Source organism: Coregonus lavaretus, assembly GCF_964263955.1.
Source record: "Coregonus lavaretus genome assembly, chromosome: 4".
NCBI lineage: Eukaryota > Metazoa > Chordata > Actinopteri > Salmoniformes > Salmonidae > Coregonus > Coregonus lavaretus.
The window spans coordinates 42086070-42100957 of record NC_139991.1 but is presented as its reverse complement, the minus strand read 5'-3'; positions in this window follow the sequence as shown (position 1 = coordinate 42100957).

Below are 14888 nucleotides of genomic sequence, written 5' to 3'. Positions count from 1 at the left end.
ACACTTGACACACTGTAGTCACACCAGAGACACTCTAGACACACTAGACACACTCTAGACAATCACTAGAAACACTAGACACACTACACAGTCTAGACACACTCTAGACACACAAGACACACACTAGTCAGACCCTAGACACACTCTAGACACACTAGACACACACTAGACACAGTAGACAATCTCTAGACACACTAGACACACTAGACACACTCTATAGACACTCTAGACACACTCTAGACACTAGACACACTCTAGACAATCTCTAGACACAATAGACACACTACACACTCTAGACACACTAGACACACTCTAGACACACTATAGACAATATACACACTCTAGACACACTCTAGACACTCTAGACACACTAGACACACTCTAGACACAGTATACACACACTAAACACACTCTAGACACACACTAGAATCATTCTAGACACATTTTAGAAACATTTTACACACTACAAACACTCTAGACACACTAGACAAACACTGGACATACTCTAGACAAACAGTAGACATACAATAGACACACTCTAGACACACACTACACACATTAGACACGCTCTAGACACACTAGACACACTAGACACACTCTATAGACACTCTAGATACACTCTAGACACTCTAGACACACTCTAGACAATCTCTAGACACAATAGACACACAACACACTCTAGACACACTAGACACACTCTAGATACACTATAGACACTAGACACACTCTAGACACACAAGACACACTCTAGACACTCTAGACACACTAGACACACTCTAGACACAGTAGACACACTCTAAACACACTCTCTAGACACACTAGAAACACTAGACACACTCTAGAGACACTCTAGACACACTCTAGACAATCTCTAGAGACACTAGACACACTACAAACTCTAGACAAACTCTAAACACAGTAGACACACTCTAGACACACTAGACACACTAGACACACTCTAGACACACACTAGACACACTAGGCACTCTAGACACACTCTACACACACTCTACACAATCTAGACACACTTTAGACACACTCTAGACACACTAGATACACTCTAGACACACTAGACACCCTAGACACACTCTAGAAACATTAAACACACACTAGACAGACACTAGACACACTCTAGACACACTAGACACTCTAGACACACTAGGCACTCTAGACACACTCTACACACACTCTTCACAATCTAGACACACTTTAGACACAATCTAGACACACTAGATACACTCTAGACACACTCTAGACACACACTAGACACACTCCAGACACACTCTAGACACACTCTAGCTCACACTAGACATGCTCTAGAAACACTATAAACACTCTACACACTCTAGACACACTAGACACACTACACACTCTAAACACACTCTAGACTCACTCTAGACACACTAGACACACACTAGTCAGACACTAGACACACTCTAGACACACTAGACACAAACTAGACACAGTAGACACTCAGTAGACACACAAGACACACTAGACACACTCTAGAGACACTCTTAATCACACAACACACACTCTAGACACACTAGACACACTCTAGACACACAAGACACACTCTAGACACTCTAGACACACTAGACACACTCTAGACACAGTAGACACACACTAAACACACTCTAGACACACACTAGAAACATTCTAGACACATTTTAGAAACATTTTACACACTACAAACTCTTTAGACACACTAGACATACACTAGACATACTCTAGACAAACAGTAGACATACAATATACAGACTCTCGATACACACTACACACACTAGACACGCTCTAGACACACTTGACACACTGTAGTCACTCTAGAGACACTCTAGACACACTAAACACTCTATAGCCACTCCATAAAAACTAGACACTCTAAACACACTCTCTAGACACACTAGAAACACTAGACACACTCTAGAGACACTCTAGAGACACTCTAGACACACTCTAGACACACTCTAGAAAATCTCTAGACACACTAGACACACTACACACTCTAGACACACTTGACACACTCTAGACACACTAGAGACACTCTAGACACACTCTAGACACACTCTATACACACTAGACACTCTAGACACACACTAGACACACGCTAGACACACTAGACACACTCTAGACACACTCTAGACACACTAGACACACTCTAGACCAGGGTTCTTCAATTCCGGTCCTGGAGGGCCGATACACTTCTGTTTTTTATTTCTACCTGGTAGTTAATTGCACTCACCTGGTGTTCCAGGTCTGAATTAGCGCCTGATTAGAAGGAGAGGATGAAAAACAGAGGTGTTTCGGCCCTCCAGGACCGGAATTGAAGAACCCTGCTCTAGACACACTAGACACACACTATTCACACTCTAAACACACTCTAGACACACTAGAGACACTAGAGACACTGTAGACACACTTTAGACACACTCTAGACACACTAGACACACTCTAGACACTCTATACACACTCTAGACACACTAGACACACACTAGACACACTAGACACACTCTAGTCACACTCTATACATGTTAGACACACACTAGAGACACTAGACACACACTAGACCAGGGTTCTTCAATTCCGGTCCTGGAGGGCCGAAACACCTCTGTTTTTCATCCTCTCCTTCTTATCAGGGGCTAATTCAGACCTGGGACACCAGGTGAGTGCAATTAACTACCAGGTAGAAATAAAAACCAGAAGTGTTTCGGCCCTCCAGGACCGGAATTGAAGAACCCTGCACTAGACACTCTAGACACACAGTAGACACACTCTAGACACACTAGACACACTCAATACACACTCTAGACACCCGTTATCTACTAATCTTGCAGATTTAATTATGTCTAATTTGAGTCTGTGACATGTGACTTTGATATATGTGTCCATAAAAGAGACAGTAAGCATACACACTCTCCCTCCATTTCCTTCATTAATCACATGGACCAAGTTCAGGTGATTGGTGGTTGAGTGGAGCAGGGGCAGGGCAGGGCAGGGCTGTGAGATGGGTGGGGGGGAGGTGGGAGTCTGTTTCTCCCTCACCAGTCACCTCTAGTCAACATCTCTGTCTGCCTCCACATCCACCCTCATCCAATCTTTATACTGGCATATTCTACTATGAATAGCCCAATAATTACTATTGACACAAAGTAACGACAAACTATGAGCAGAGGTCCCTGCTGTCCAAACCTATGACCTCTGCTCCAATCACCCTTGAAGTATCAGAACTTCAATGGTTTAAAGGTGTTACTGTGGCTCCACAACACCAAGCGTATTACAGTGAGTAAAGAGATATCTGTGACGATTCTCACACTGACCAAAAAAATATGTCCAAAAGGCATCAGCGTCGGCCCATGCTTACTGAGATATAGCCTACAGTGTTGCCTGAAATATAATTTTAGGAAGGCCCATCTATGTGGTAGGCCTACCATTTGTAAAACACAACAAAAAAAAAGACGACCGGTCCGGACAGGACCAAAAAACGTTGGCGTTGGTCCGCACTTACTGGGGAGTAGCCTACTATTTCGGCCTGCAATGGAATTTTATGAACGTCCATCCATGTGGTAGGGCCACCATTTGTAAAACAGGCCATTGTATTGGCTTTATTAGTGCTGATTCCTGTGACTAATCAATTTGGCTATTTAAGATCTGAATATCAGCTACCAAACTTTATCAGGAGATATCTAGAGCCTATTTGCAATGTGTTTACACTGCGGGAAATGCAGAAGTATTTTCTTTTTCACTATCAGCTTGTAAAATAATTACGGATTCAAACTTGAAACCACTGATCATGACAATTTAGCCCATGGGATGAAACTCCTGGACAGAAGTTGTGAGTAGCCTGATGGTCCATCCCATATTGTCCATTTGACTTTGACCTGTCCTGTTTTTAGGATATGTTGTTGTTAACATGTCAGCACATTTTTTATTTGATTGGCCGCCATTTAGGTTAGGCTATTTGATCTGAGAATCCTGAATGATGTAAAACGTTTCCGTCTCATTACATTGTCATAAATTTTATCTCCAGCCTGTCGGCTACAGAAAAGGTCACATACTCTTTCTACCACATCCTACAGTATATCTGCTACATGATTTAAGGTAGATAATTTTTTTGACGGAATGTTGGTGGAGTGCCGCAGCAATGCGTCTCTCCAACAGCACCCTGGAGAGGCGCGCTGGAAATGGACCAGATAAATATTTAGCATCCCTGCCTTTGACAAAGTGGGCACTTCTTATCACAGGGCGGCATCAGCGCTCATCTAAAAAGCCCATATGCCACTGGTTGAGAAAAATTGTCATTGTTTTTGGGGAGAATTATGTGAGGTTTTATGTGTTGTTGTTGAAGGTGTGTCTTGGTCCGTTTCGCTCAGAAAATGCTGCCCTCGTCAATCTGCCTAATGAGCGGGCCGGCCCTGATCGTATGTGTGTTGTACATCTACAGGTGTTGTATGTCTACATCTGCAGTAAGATTACATTTTCATAAATCCTCTTGTTGTAGACTCATCTCCTGGTATTGTAATAAAGCTATCTACAGACATTTAAACAGGTGTCGATGGGTAACCTTTCATCAGTCTGTCTGGCTCATAATGGCAACAGTCTAACAGCAGATCATGTAGGAAAAGGTCAGATTACAGTGAGACAGACAGAGACCGTATGCTATTCTAGTCTTGATATTTACACTGTTAGATTAACTCAAGAGGACTAGGCAACACACAGTGTTGAAACCAGTAGTCTGATGCAAGTCACCCAAGACCAGGGTCAGTAATACCTCGACAGAGAGTGAATAATACTTGGAGAAAGTCTCAGTGGAAAATAACTGTACTATAAAAGATGGGCAAGACATTTTGGTTTAATGTATTTTAGTTTATGTATGAGAGGGAATACCAAAAGTTTAAAAGCCTCTACCAAAAAAACGAACATGAAAAGTGTTTCAAGGGTGTGTATTAAAAAAGGGAAAGAAAACCCAACCAGAGGGCATTGCGGCCTGCAGACAGACCCACATGTATCCATTTAGATGAGAGAATATTCAAACAATAGAAAAATATATCTATACTTACTGAATTAGACTAAACTGACTGCAATTAAGTCTACGTGTATTCACTAAAATAACAATTGAATTACAGTTACGTTTCACATTATCTTTGAATCATTTTTAAGTTGATGAGACTTTGCTTTTTCCTATTATAGCTCCCAACAGTGGTGGGTTATGGACCAAAACTATTTGAGGCCCGCTTTCATTAATCCATACAGGACTCGGGGCGTCTCCCTCTCCCACTGAGAGGGTACTCACCCTGCCTTCGCCCACATCAGGGACAGAGAACAAGACTGATGGCAGGAGGGATAGAAGGAGAAGGGAGAAAGAGGCGGATAGAACAGGAGAAGGCCAATTTGTGTGTTAGCCCCTGAAGCAGGACAGGCAGGCACTTAATTCAGTGGAAGCGCATCATTATACGCACCATTTACCAGATGCTCATTTAACATGCAATAATTAGATCACTCAGTTTGGGGAGAAAAGGAGTGAAGAAGTGGGCTACTTAAATGGAGTCCCTTTCCATAATATTAGCTACCCCCCACAGGGGCGATTGTCAAAACTGTTTGAGGGATTATTTATTTGGGGTGTTGAGGGAAAAAAAGGTAATGTATGCACTATGCTGGCTATTTGTGTTTTGGTCTTTGTTCCATTGTCTACATTTGTTCTCTGAGACTATCTTAGCATGAAGTTTGAACGGTGTGTTTTTATCTGATCTCTACAGTACAAACAAATTACAGTACTCCTTGTCCTTCTTTGACCTCTTTTATAAGAACATTTCTTTACCCTTTATACTTTCAATCTTGTGATTGCTGTAGTTATATAAAATGGTACTTTGGAGCAATAACGCTATAATGGAGTTATTATGGACTTCATATTGCTCCTGATAAATGGAAAAGCATTCCATCTCTTCGTGGAGGTTTCAATCTCAGTCCATTTATACATTTACATTTCAGTCATTTAGCAGACGCTCTTATCCAGAGCGACTTACTTAGTGAGTGCATACATTTTTCATACTGGCCCCCATGGGAATCGAACCCACAACCCTGGCATTGCAAGCGCCATGCTCTACCAACTGAGCTACAGGAGGCCTACATATAAATGGCCTAATATTCCTACTTACTAACTCCATCATGGAGCACACTGCTTGATACTGCCATGCACTCACAGTGGTGCTCTTGCTTTAGAATAGCAGTAAACTAAATTCAATTTAATCTGTTCAATTATATGTCATCCATTTCATATGAAATATAGTTTCGTCAGAGTTTCACTCAATCTCACCCAGTCAATCCAGAGACAGACATTGGGTCTACGGAACCACTAGATCCCCTATGAAGTGGAACCAAAGTCTTGCTGACCTCTATCTTCAGAAGCAGCTGTTGCCATGCCTTCGCTGAACATCCTATGCCTTTAGTAGAGCCTTTATGGAGATGTTAATGGAGTAATTTATGGAAGATATAAAAATTAAACAGGTCATCAAGAGTCCTCCAGCTTTCTCCCCAGCAGAGCCCAGTGTGTGTGCTGGGCTATGCTTCACTCCATTCAGCCGAGAGGAGAGGAGCCATTAAACCTTAGTGCCTTGGGTAGGGTTGGAGGAGAGGCGAGAAGGAGAGAAGAGGAGAGTGACGCATGTGAGGGGGTTAATGGGTTGAGGAAGACATGGTTCAGGATGCATTTATACTGTATGGTCCTAACAATGTCCCAGCATCAATGTCCTCATATGCTGCATAGAGATACAATATAGTGCTTCTGGTTTAGTAATGTTTGGTGCATTTGTGTTAAGGATCTACTTACTCAAGCACTGAATGGTGTACTATTCTGTATAGTATCCTCCATGCACCCAGGTGGTGTACTGTACAAAACTGCACTGATGGAATGATGCTAATGTATGTTTGATGGCCCATAGCTTACCCGCTCTGTATTGGGTAAAAAAATTGACCAAGTTGTGCACCAGAAAGGCTCCAATGGAGGGAAATTGGACCCTATGAACCTGTCTCCTGGCCCCAGCTATATTCCCTGTAGTTTTCTCCTCTATTAAAATTGTTAAGTACCCCTTCTGTCTCAATTGCATGGTATAACACCACTGGAACTATAGGAAAGGGGATCTCTTAGTGCCAAAGCACCCAGTAGACCTGAGATTGGCCTGCAGTTTGGTTTATGTTTGCCATTATATGTGACTGGCCATTTACACCAATTGCTATGTCTTTTAAACTTAGCAAATAAAAGGGACATTGTCTGTAATATCTGCATTTCTTTATTATGGTACTTTTGGATCGACACTTGGGATCGCTCCTGGGATATTTCATTTTGTTGGGAATTTTGGTTTATCGTTTTATTCTAACAAACAGCATTGCATGATACATTTGTTATTATGCCTGTGTGATGGTTTCTATTGCCCAGAAGCCATGCTGGGACCATAGCTGGGACCATAACAGAGCACTGTCATCAGGAGCGACAGGAAGGTAGCCACTGATTCACTTAGAAATGGAAAGCCCATTTTGTGAGTAATGCAGTCATTGTCATATTCACTAGCCGTGTCAGCCATAGATGATATAGCCATCTAATAACACAAAGAGCTTTTTTATTCCTGTGTCACTGGGATTGGCAGTTTCTGATTGGCTGGTTAGCCAGTTTTGGTCTGCAGATAAAATTAAACTACCCTCGACCATAATTTATAGATGCAATTTTACATGACAGTCGCAAGCCCATATTTGATGCCAATTTGAAGGCGTGTCTGTGTGTGTTCGCCCCTGTGTGTGTGCAGAATAAGTTACACAACATTTACACTAAAATATGATTTAAAAAGTGTTTTTCCCCCCTCCATATCTATCTTTTCAACAATAGGCCCTAAAACACTGCAATCTGATTATAATTCTCCCTCTGTTGTATTGTACAAATTAGTAACTAACCGCTCCCAGTCATATTGATCTAAGCAGAGACAAAAGGCATGCAGTATAGATATTGATTACCTGTCTCACCTATTAGTCAGAAGACATCAGTTGTCAAGGTCAGCTGCATAAACAAGTGCCCCCTAGCCCCTCCCCTTGGCCCCATGCTCCACTCCAGCCACTCTCCCTGACCACTTAAGACAAACATTAGCAGGACTGTAATCAAATCAAGAGTTAGTTTTACCATTGGTTCTGGCTTTTAGCAACAATTCATATGAATCCATGAATACTGTCTATAGACCCAATGGTCTTGGCAGTAATGCAGTCAATGGGTAGCCTGCTTATTCTGCATTTTCTGACACACATGAAAAGCATTGTCCATTGGGTAAAACAAACAAGAATGCACACATTTATTCTGCACTGTCAGATCTTGTAAGTGCAAGTTTTATTATATTGCCTCAATGGTGATCTTCACAATGTGTGTCGATTTTCCAGTATTTGACCTTTTGTTCTAGTTGAGGTTGCCTGAGGGTATTGCTTCATACAGTACAGGTACATCAGTAGAGACTTAGTTGAGGAGAGGCTGCTGACTTCTAAAGAGAAGCTGCTGAACCATGTGTGGATGGAGTGGGAATCTGAGGATGATGTGAGGAGCTGAGCTGAGGCCTCCCTGCTCTGGGTGCAGAGTGACACATCCTATGTGATCCATTAGATTTATGAGAAATTCTGCTTTGGTCTGAAATCAAAGAGGAGGAAATTGGCTGGAATATGTGTGAGGCAGAACATCCATTCATCATCTCCAGATAAAATAGAATCTCCCCGGCAGGCTGTAATATTTTAAAGGCACATTGATGGCTAGCAGGGCTGGCAGAGAGGCTGTGCACAGCGGGTGTCTAAAAGCAGGGGCCATGGTATTATTATGTTATGATGCTACAATGTGATGTCATCTCAGGTAAGAATTTTATTAAAACATCTGTATGTACCTTAATAATGTTTCGTTACATAAAGAGACATTACAATGTTAATACAGTTACATTGCTATTTGTCAAGAATTTGAGTGAGATATGATAGAATATGAGCCAGCTGTCAGAAAATGGTTCCAATATCTAGAATGTCTTTCAATGACAGTTATCCTTCCAACAACTTCTGAGGAAAGAAATCATAATGGTGTTATAATGTCAACTATCTAAAAGCACATTAAATGAAAAAGAACGTGATTTGAATGACTCTGACATTAACAGGATGGCTTAGAATAAGGTGTGAAAGTATGTTTTGTACTTTGGGCCCCCCTACAGAGATCCGCCTCCTTGGCCCAAGGGTTCCCATTACCTAAATCAGCTCCATTAGCCTTTCTCTGTGGGGACCGCCGGGCTGCCTGAACCAAACCCACAAAACCCGCTCGCACACTTGGAAACAGCTTTCATAACGCCATCTCTCTTTTGCCCTCCAGTTTTCTCTCTGATTTACATACAAATTGATCTTGAGGTAAATCAGATGTCACTTTTCTCCGGGTCATGGGGAACACGCTGAGATAATGAAATCAGGGTCCGATGAGTGCTACGCTACCACGGCGACCAGATGGGTCTCTCTGTTAATGTGTTTTTGTGTGTGTGTGTGTCTGTTATTTACTTTCTCTATGAAGGAGCGATTCATGTGTGATCATTCATTTGACAATGTTGTTTAGAGTACATGGCTCTTCTGAATGAGTCTGTGATTGGTTTGATGGGGGCTGTGATTACCTGGGTCTGCATGCCAGGATGCATTTCCTTCTAGACCAGCAGCATCCATACATGGAAAGCCCTCATATTCCCTACACACATATTACTGTAGGTTTAGAAATTGTCTACGAATACACGTTTTTCTTACCTACAATTTATTCTGACAATTGAAGCAGTTGCACATTCAGAGGACAGTTGTCCAATAGAGTTGAGTATATTTCTATGACTAGAAAAAAGCCACTATTGACTAGATTGTAATGACATGCGACTCCCCCCTCCAGAGAGTGAGAGAGGCAGGAACGCATGCAGAGGGAGGGTCCAAGGCCCAGGGTAGTACACCGAGAGGGAAAAGAACTGAACGGACCATCGCACCCTATTAATGTTGTCACTGGGAAATGAATAAGCAGAGAAATGAGACATGTTTCTCTAATGGAACAGACTGGTAATGTGGGGAGTCGTGTGTGACTGCATGGGGTGGTGTAGTTGTAAGCACTAATATGTGTTGATGAAAGGCAAAAATAACTCCCCAAAGTTCATTATGTCAGCGATTTCTTTAACTAAAAGCCAGTGTGTGCATGTGCTCTATAAATTACGCACTGCATGTCCTTATGGAGAATAATATTAGTAATGTCATGCTTTTTAAGTGAGGTTTACCTACTGTGGCAGCAGCATCAGCAGAGGTTAGCTATTATGGGCTTAGATGAGTGGTTCTCCTCTACACTCCCCTCGCCTCATACAAATCTAATTGACCGGGTATGAGAAGGTAGTCCCAAGCTCTCAGTCATTGGGGGAATTGCTAATTGTGAGAAATTACAGATCCTTTGTTTAGTTATTCACCTTTTTTAAAAGGTTTGACCAGAGTACCCAATAGAGGAAGAAAAAGGTATAGTGAGCTAAGGAGTAATCTGTGACAGGTTTGAAATGGGACAGTGCCATTGTTCACTCCCCAGCTCTATACTGTACACTATTGTAATATTTGTTAAATAACTTCAGTATGAATGAGCCAGTGCCCAAGTATTGTAATTCCAGCTGTCATGCCCCATTCAAAGAGAGGGTGAAAAATGACTGGCATGCTGGTGTCTTCACTCTGTTCCAGGACCGGGCTCTGCAGTACCACCTTAACAGTTGTCTACTCTACTTTTTCATTTGTAAAAATAAATCCAATCACTCAGTTCTGATTGGATTTGAAATTAGAACATTGTATTACCTGACGAATAATTAAAGATTCCAAAAAGATACTGGCAACCGCAGTGAGACATTGTCTATATGATGCTTGGGTTGCCATATTTTGCCATTTAGAGTAATTCTCTAAAGGTCATCCTCCTCCTTGTAATGTCCCAGTGCAGTATGTCTTTCTCTATCATAACTCTGTCATCAGAGGGTATAAAGAGATCTTATAATGGGGCAGTAGTGGTAGTCTCAGTGGGCTGTCTATGGCCAGTGAGTCAAATCTTTGGCATGATGAGGGACATAAATCAATGGGACAATAACCTGGATGGCCCGGGCCTCTCACTACCCAAGGGGCACCACTTGGAATTGATAAAGCTGGGGACTGACAAGCCCAGAGCAAATAACAGCACAGTCTGGTCAAGATAAATGTAACACAAATTGTCCTGTTTAATTGGGTTCATGATCTGTGGACCTAAGTGTCAGGTGCTCCCAGTAAAAAGGCCTGACAGATGGAACGCACAGATCTCCCAGCGCCAGTCAATGCTATTAGAAAGATTAAAAAATACTGGAGGTGTCAGGGAAAAGGAGATTGAGTTACTGCCAGGTCTTGTAGGCTACTCTACTACCTGGGTGTGAAACTGCTCACTACTGCCTCTATTATGGATCGATCTCATTTACGACACCTGGTCCGGGCTGGGGACCTCTGGAAGGAGTCTCCTAGCTGTGCTGCACAGCCAGTCACTATACTGGCAGTGTCAGCTCTCTCTCTCTCTCTCTCTCTCTCTCTCTCTCTCTCTCTCTCTCTCTCTCTCTCTCTCTCTCTCTCTCTCTCTCTCTCTCTCTCTCTCTCTCTCTCTCTCTCTCTCTCTCTCTCTCTCTCTCTCTCTCTCTCTCTCTCTCTCTCTCTCTCTCTCTCTCTCTCTCTCTCTCTCTCTCTCTCTCTCTCTCTCTAAGATGTCGCATTACCCACGTGTTTTCTGGCTCCGGCCCAACCCATCGGTTTCTGGGACCAATCAGATTATCTAGAACGTATTTCCATTCTAGAAATCGTAGGGGAGGTACTCAGATCCAGACTCATTGCTGAAGAGAAGCTAACATCCGTGGGCGTGGCGTAGCTTTTGGCTGGGGCAAGGAGTTTGGGTAGCTGGCAAATACGCTGCTGCTATTGTCTATTATCTATCCTGTTGCCTAATAACTTTACCCCTACTATATGTACAGTTGAAGTCGGAAGTTTACATACACTTAGGCTGGAGTCATTCAAACTCGTTTTTAAACCACTCCACAAATTTATTGTTAACTAACCATAGTTTTGGCAAGTCGGTTAGGACATCTACTTTGTGCATGACACAAGTAATTTTTCCAACAATTGTTTACAGACAGATTATTTCACTTATAATTCACTGTATCACAATTCCAGTGGGTCAGAAGTTTACATACACTAAGTTGACTGTGCCTTTAAACAGCTTGGAAAATTCCAGAAAAATATGTAATGGCTTTAGAAGCTTCTGATAGGCTATTTGACATCATGTAAGTCAATTGGAGGTGTACCTGTGGATGTATTTCAAGGCCTACCTTCAAACTCAGTGCCTCTTTGCTTGACATCATGTGAAAATCAAAAGAAATCAGCCAAGACCTCAGAAAATAAATTGTAGACCTCCACAAGTCTGGTTCATCCTTGGGAGCAATTTCCAAATGCCTGAAGGTACCACGTTCATCTGTACAAACAACAGTACGCAAGTATAAACACCATGGGACCACGCAGCCATCATATCGCTCAGGAAGGAGACGCGTTCTGTCTCCTAGAGATGAACGTACTTTGGTGCGAAAAGAGCAAATCAATCCCATAACAACAGCGAAGGACCTTGTGAAGATGCTGGAGGAAACAGGTACAAAAGTATCTATATCCACAGTAAAACGAGTCCTATATCGACATAACCTGAAAGGCCGCTCAGCAAGGAAGAAGCCACTGCTCCAAAACAGCCATAAAAAAGCCAGACTACGGTTTGCAACTGCACATGTGGACAAAGATCGTACTTTTTGGAGAAATGTCCTCTGGTCTGATTAAACAAAAATAGAACTGTTTAGCCATAATGACCATTGTTATGTTTGGAGGGAAAAGGGGGTGCTCGCAAGCCGAAGAACACCATCCCAACCGTGAAGCACGGGGGTGGCAGCATAATTTTTTGTGTGTTTATTTTTTATTTTTTTAATCTTTTTTTTTTTAGTCATTTAGCAGACGCTCTTATCCAGAGCAATTAGGGTTAAGTGCCTTGCTTAAGGGCACATCGACAGATTTTTCACCTAGTCAGCTCAGGGATTAGAACCAGCGACCTTTCGGTTACTGGCACAACGCTCTTACCCACTAAGCTACCTGCCGCCCCATCATGCTGTGGGGGTGCTTTGCTGCAGGAGGGACTGGTGCACTTCAAAAAATAGATGGCATCATGAGGAAGGAAATGATGTGGATATATTGAAGCAACATCTCAAGACATTAGTCAGGAAGTTAAAGCTTCGTCGCAAATGGGTCTTCCAAATGGACAATGACCCCAAGCATACTTCCAAAGTTGTGGCAAAATGGCTTAAGGACAACAAAGTCAAGGTATTGGAGTGGCCATCACAAAGCACTGACCTCAATCCTATAGAAAATGTGTGGGCAGAACTGAAAAAGCGTGTGCGAGCAAGCAGGCCTACAAACCTGACTCAGTTACACCAGCTCTGTCAGGAGGAATGGGCCAAAATTCACCCAACTTATTGTGGGAAGCTTGTGGAAGGCTACCCGAAACGTTTGACCCAAGTTAAACAATTTAAAGGCAATGCTACCAAATACTAATTGAGTGTATGTAAACTTCTGACCCACTGGGAATGTGATGAAAGAAATAAAAGCTGAAATAAATCATTCTCTCTACTATTATTCTATTATTTCACATTCTTAAAATAAAGTGGTGATCCTAACTGACCTAAGACAGGGAATTTGTACTAGGATTAAATATCAGGAATTGTGAAAAACTGAGTTTAAACGTATTTGGCTAAGGTGTATGTAAACCTTCGACTTCAACTATGCATAGCTACCTCAATTAGCACATACCCCAGCACATCGACTCGGTACTGGTACTCTCTGTACTGTATATAGCCATGTTATTTTTACTCGTTATTGTTATTCGTTATTCATTATGTATTTATTCCTCCTGCCACTATTTCTCTTTTTTTTTTAAATGTTTTATCTTTAACTCTGCATTGTTGGTAAAGGACCTGTAAGCATTTCACTGTTAGTCTACACCTGTTGTTTACGAAGCATGTGACAAATAACATTTGATTTTGATATCATTCATCAAAATGTACATCGGACTGAATAGGTAAGTAACCAAATTAACATCAAGATATTTAGTTGTTAAGAACATTGATACAATAAAGGCAACAAATAATCTGTGGTGGTGCAAGGTATCTTCCACTATGCAGGGATTATCTACTTGTGTTGTATTTGTGTACATTTGTTTCTCATGAATGCACTGGCATTTTGACTAGACTGTGTTCCTTCTGACGCTGAAACTGCAATTAAGGTCTGTGATGATGTGATGCTGTGCAGCCATGCGACACAGAAAGTAAAATGATTCCTGCCTGAACAGTGACTCCTACTGGTATATGAGGGGTAATGCACTTCAGTGAGAACAAGTCTACCATCCAGATGCCTACCTCTATCTACCCTGCTTAGCAAACAAGCTGTGTTCGATTCAGCTGAGCAATCATGTCAACAAATGTAGATATTGATCAGCTTCCCTACTCATTTCCATACTTATTTTTCATGCAACAGTTTCCTGTGTGTGTCAAGAATGGTCCACTACCCAAAGGACATCCAGCCAACTTGACACAACTGTGGAACACTTTCGTAGAGTCCATGCATATTGTAGAGTACATGTTCTGATGGCAAAAGGGACTTAACTCAATGTTAGGAAGGTGTTCCTAATGTTTGGTATACTCTGCTCATATACCAGTAGGAATATGTGGAATTGTCAATGAAATTTCAACGTATACATAGTTCTGATGATTATCAGCAAAAACTCTGATCTGATTGGTCAAAAGACCAAT